At 31.2% G+C, this 5,728-nt stretch overlaps 1 long non-coding RNA gene across 1 annotated transcript; it reads right to left on the bottom strand.

Annotated features, from left to right (window-relative positions):
• Window positions 1-810: 810 nt before the first annotated feature.
• Window positions 811-2,754, bottom strand: LOC123887435. Its single transcript, XR_006801489.1, has 3 exons — window positions 2,651-2,754; window positions 2,491-2,550; window positions 811-1,419 (listed from the first exon to the last, which is right to left on the bottom strand). It is a non-coding gene; the product is annotated as an uncharacterized LOC123887435 (long non-coding RNA).
• Window positions 2,755-5,728: the final 2,974 nt, after the last annotated feature.

Raw genomic sequence — 5,728 nt, 5'->3', positions numbered from 1 at the left:
GATGACATCAAGGGAGTGTGTCTAATCATTTTTGTATGTGATGAAATAAAATGTATCAAGCGATGATATCAAGTAGTAAAACGTAAGTATCAGGTAGTCAACAAAAGATTAAAAATACTCAAAAGTATACATCAAGGGAGTACTAGTTAGTATTTTTTTTTTTTTTTGGTACATGTACTAGTTAGTATTCTATTACTCAATCTTTATACTCATACTACATAAAACAAAAAACATCAAGGTTAATTAATTTCATCAATAATGCATCCAACCACAAAACAAACTAAATTATTCAAACTAAAAAGAAACATCAACACAATAAGCTAAAATCCCTGCTTCAATTTTCACATTAAAACCTCCCCCTCCATTCTTAGATAATAACCCCAAATATGAGGGCAATACTTCAACCACATTGGATGGAGCAAACCCAAATCCAAAACACCATGCGCATATACAAATTAGGGGAAATCACTCACCATTAGAGAGATAAACATTGGATGAAGCAAACGCTTAGACCCATAAATCCCTTTATTCTTTTTCTTTGAATTCTTCTTTCAGTCACTCTTGCACTTTTATTTAAACTACTTGATATAAGTTAACCAAAAAAATTGACATATAATCAATATCTAAAAATTAGACGTCAAAAAATTACAAATTTGACTCATAAAACGTTTAAAACAGAACTACATTGAAAATCAACTCAATTACCTCCACAAATACTGCCAGCAGACATTTCACAAATTTACAATACAAGAAATTTCTCAAAATTTAGACAACACTCATTCATCAAGAAATTTTGAAAGTCAGAGGAAGTTTATAAGCATTGATCAAAAGATTTTTATTATCGGTGTTTAAAAGAGTTTAGAGTACCCACAGATGCTTCCACTGTGCAATGTGCATCATAAGACATAAATGCATACAATGAAGAGAAAATGCCTGAGGCCTAATCCAAAATATGTACATCAAAATATAACCCCCCCATCCCAAAAAGATACCTCTCATGCAGTCAAAAGAAGCAAAACATTATCAGTAGCAGTGATCAAGAAGTCAATCAGCCTGCTCGGGTGTACCAGCTGCTCTATGATGTAGGTTGACATGGTCATCATCATTATCATTATCTCCTTCTCCATTTGTGTTCTTCCTCTTTTCAAAAGTGAACTTCATTTTCAACTTCAATTGCCTTTTAGGGTGAAACCCAGAACGCACCAAGCACATTACGAGCATGTTCAAAAATAGACTCTTCCAACCAGTAACATCAAACAACAACGCAACTATTAAGTAAGAAAGGAAGCTATATGCTAACACGCGAAAGGAAACCATAGGTTCCCTCCCTAACTGCTTATGCACGCAAACCTCCAACGACCTTGGGATTTCTTTTGATCTTCACTTCTCCCAGCAATTCAGCACAAAGTTCTTAGCCCCCTGTGCTCCATTAAGGAAAGAAAAGGAAATAATAAAAGTTTAACTAAATCTAGTAGCATATATATATATACACATACATATATACGAGTAGTTCTTATTTCAATCGAAGTAAATTAATCAACACATATTATTAGTACTATCCCTACTTCTTAACCTTCAAATTTGAATTTAAGTAGTAGGAAAATAAGGTATATCCTAAACTTTTGGGGAAAACTTAATTTTAACTCTAGTTCAACAAAAGTCATATTGAACAAACAACCATTTTGATCCCTACAAGTGTAACTCGTTGTTATATTGGTCTTGAGTGTATCGAAATTGCAAACACATCCACAACTGTCTTTTTTATTAGTCATTTTTGTCCTCAAATCTATTTTTATATAGTCAATTTAGGTCTCAAATGTGTTTTTTGTTTGTCAATTTAGTCCATAAAATTAATTACTAACAAAAAAGACGCTAGGGATGCATTTGTAATTTCAATACATTCAGAGACTAATCTGACAGTGAATTACACCTAAAGGACCAAAATGATTGTTTGCCCAAATCATATTCAATTTCAAGTTTTTTTAACCGAACAAAAATGAAAATTGGAAATTCAGGAAAACATGTACGTTTGGTAGAATTGATTTTAACATGTTTGGTTGCTCTCAATTAGAATTAATTTTGGCTCCATAATTGATTCTACTTGAAGCTAGAAATTGTAGCTTCTAATTTCAATTAACACTCAAATTTATTGTTCAACTCACATTTACATGAATGTATTCAAACATAAATCACATTACCTTCTAATCAATTTTAGCTAGAATCAACTTCACATAATCAATTAACTCAAAATCAATTTTTCTCACCGCAGAACCAACCATACACGGAATTCAACATTCCAAAATTTAGTCATATTCACATCTAATTAAAGATTTCAGGTCTTATTCTCATAATAATTTGAACAACATAAAGAGAACTAGGGTTCATGGAAGAGAAAAATGAAACTAACAAAATTATTCATCAATTTAAATCGGTAATTTAATCTAGGGTTTGAAAATTGATAAGAGGAATGAAATAGAAGAGTTAACTAACCAATAATGACGGTGTTCTAGACGGTGGAGTTATTCGAGTTCAATACGGTTACGGATCATCCTGAAATGCAAGAAAAAAGTTAGTAAAATGAAAGAAAAAGAGTCGTGTATGGCTATCGGAGATTCTTACGGTTACGGTGGATAAACGGAGATAAGGCTACCTGAGATAGTGGCGGGGACGCACCAACGGAGGATGAGTCACAAGGAAAGATGTTCTGAAACTATCTCCTTAAATACTACTCATGGAGATAATTAAATTGTTGGTTTAAATCAAATCAAGTTTTATTCATCTAATTTTGACTGAAATTGTATTTTTTTTTCTTCTTTTTCACTGGTTTAATCTGGTTCGGGGTTCATTTCTGGTAACAAGTGGTTTCAGCCACTCCCGATCGCAATTCCGGGAATCGAGTCGTGGTCCTCTCTACCAAATTTGACACCAATCATTGTTGAACCAACTAATGATTAGTTACTGAAATTGTATTTTAACGACTAAACAATGAATATTCAAACAAATATTTTAAAATTTTCTAATTGGAACCTAACCTAACTTAAGTTAATTAAAATCGATAAATTGTCCATTTATTTTAGTTCGAGTTAATTAAAACCGATAAATTGTCCATTTATTTTAGTTCGAGTTTGCAAGGGTCGTGGTGGATGGTGCCGTGGTGATGGTTTCAAAGGGTATTTCATTAATTAATAAAGGGTTTTTCTATCATGTGCAACTTTGCACATGTTAGAGCATAATTATCGGTAACTTTATCTTGTTCCTTAACTGACTAGAGCAGGTAAATGTCAGAACAAATGAGATAATTCATATTTTCTATCGTTCATAAAGTAATGAACGTCCTTCTGCACAACAACGGTGCTTACAGCGCCACATAGATAGCATGCTATTGTTATTTGTTTTTTTCCTTTCAAATGACCATTATATTAATATAAAGTGGGGTTAAGTGGGACCTATTTTATAGTGTTTGATGAGTTGTATGAATATTTAGAAAATGTAGTTGAATTGTTTAAATAATTGAAAAATGTGAAGTAATATAAAATATCAAGTGGGTCCCATTTAAAGAACCCAAGTGGGTTTGATGGATGTGTATGCTCTTAAGAAATTCAAAATAGTAAGTTTGCATTGGAACTTGTGCATTTCAAATTAAATATTTAATTTTTTAATAAATAATTATTGTTTTTCATTAAATAGTTACTATTTTTGATTACTTTAACATGTGCAATATTGCACATGTTACACAAATTCATTAATAAAATGCAAATCATTAATCATTTATACACTGTGTTTTATTTCTATCATCATTTTTTTAAGGAGAATGTTGCAAAAATAGAAATTATTAAATGCTAATTTGTGTATTTTGACTTTTGAAGCATTAAATTTTTTGTATAATTAATTGTTGAATTTCTATTTTGATATATCTTAACATATGCCCTTAAGGCACATGTTAACAAGATCCTTTTTTTAATTCCCTACATATTTATCTTAGAGAAAAAGGAGTATGCTCTCACAGTGTAAAATAATTTTACACTGTCAACCAATCACAACAATGTTTTTCGTCATGTCAGCCCACTTAACCCCACTTTTTTTTATGACATGGCAAATTCATGGATTTTGATTGGTTGTCCGTGTAAAATTTCATTACATTGTCTGCTTATAATCTTTAAACTCTTTATCTTAAGATTAAAATTAATGTCCACTAAAATTGCTTAAAATTAATTCCTCCATTTTTAATTATAAGCAAAAGTCAATTTTTCAGAGTCATTGAATAATTTATGTATTTGGACTATAATGTAGACCGGTTACATCACTATTTCAATAAATCTAAAAAGGGAACTTTTGCTTATAATTAAGAATTATAATTAATAATGGAGGGAGTAGTTATTCTCTTATGGCTAATATTATTGGAGTTGTCTTGATTATATAATTTTCTTCTTTCGATTTTTTTAGAGTAAATTGAATTCCCCTCTCCCGAGAGATACTTAAAATATAATATATTATTCTTTTATGTTAAAATATACACTCCCCTACCAATCGTTAGTTGGTTCAGTGGTGATTGACGCTGAACTTGGTAGGGAGGACCGCGGTTCGATCCCCGCAATTGCGATCGGGACAAGACTGAAATCACTTGATGCCAGAACTGACCCCCGAACCAGATTCAACTAGTGGTGAAAAACAAAAACAAAAAAAAATACACCCCCCCCCCTCTTATGCAAATTATAATCTCACTCTCCTCCCTTGAAAGATGCTTAAATTACAATATCCTCCCCTTATATTGTTAAAATATACACTCTCGTTCCCTCTTATACAAATTATAATCACACTCCCCTCCCTTAAAAAGAATCTTGAATTTCATTATCCCCCCTTATATTAAAACCTACATTCTCACATTTAATAAAACTTCATTTTAATGTAATCAAACTTCTGCATATATATATTAATTATTATTTTTTGCCCACATCATTAATATATAATGTTAAATGTTGTTATAAATTATGAAATTATACAAAATAAATACAAATCTCAGATAAAGTACTAAATTTGATTAAAAAATTGTTGTTATAAAATTGTGTTTTAATCGACTTTAGTAATTTATCCGAGATTTTTATTTTATTTTGTACGGTTTCATAATTTATAACAACATTTAACATTATATGTTAATGATGTGAGCAAAAAATAATAATTAAAATATATGCATTAGGAGTTTGATTACATTAAAATGAAGTTTTATTAAATGTGAGAAATGTAGATTTTAATATAAAAGGATAAAGGACTGAAATTCAAGTTTCTTTTCAATCGCTGTTTGGCTTGAAAGGGCCTCTTGCTTACTGTCGTTAGTGGCAGGGAGTTGTGGCACGTGATTGGTCTGTGTTGGCGGTCGCTCATTCGCCTTTTTAAGTTGTAAATGCACACTCACCACTTCTTTTTGCTATTTGGTTTCGCATCTGCACGCGAGTTCGCTGGATAGTGTTTGTGATGAGAGTGCATTTGCTTTTGTTTTTAATGACCACTTTTGTTGTATTTTGATTATTTGTATACCCGTTTAGGGTTGACTATGTGGTTTGACTGAGTTTTAGTTTTTGTCCCCCCGATTTTATGTATTATCTTTTATTTTCATTTTAATATATTTAGGTCGTTGCATAGAGTTCCCCTCTGCACGCCATTTGCTTAAAAAAAATAAATTATAATTTGTATAAGCGGAGAGAGGAGTGTATATTTTAACATAAGAGGGGAG

Source organism: Trifolium pratense, linkage group LG5 (genome assembly GCF_020283565.1).
Source record: "Trifolium pratense cultivar HEN17-A07 linkage group LG5, ARS_RC_1.1, whole genome shotgun sequence".
Taxonomy (NCBI): domain Eukaryota; kingdom Viridiplantae; phylum Streptophyta; class Magnoliopsida; order Fabales; family Fabaceae; genus Trifolium; species Trifolium pratense.
Note: the sequence above shows the minus strand (reverse complement) of the source record. Positions and strands in the feature narration are given on the sequence as shown.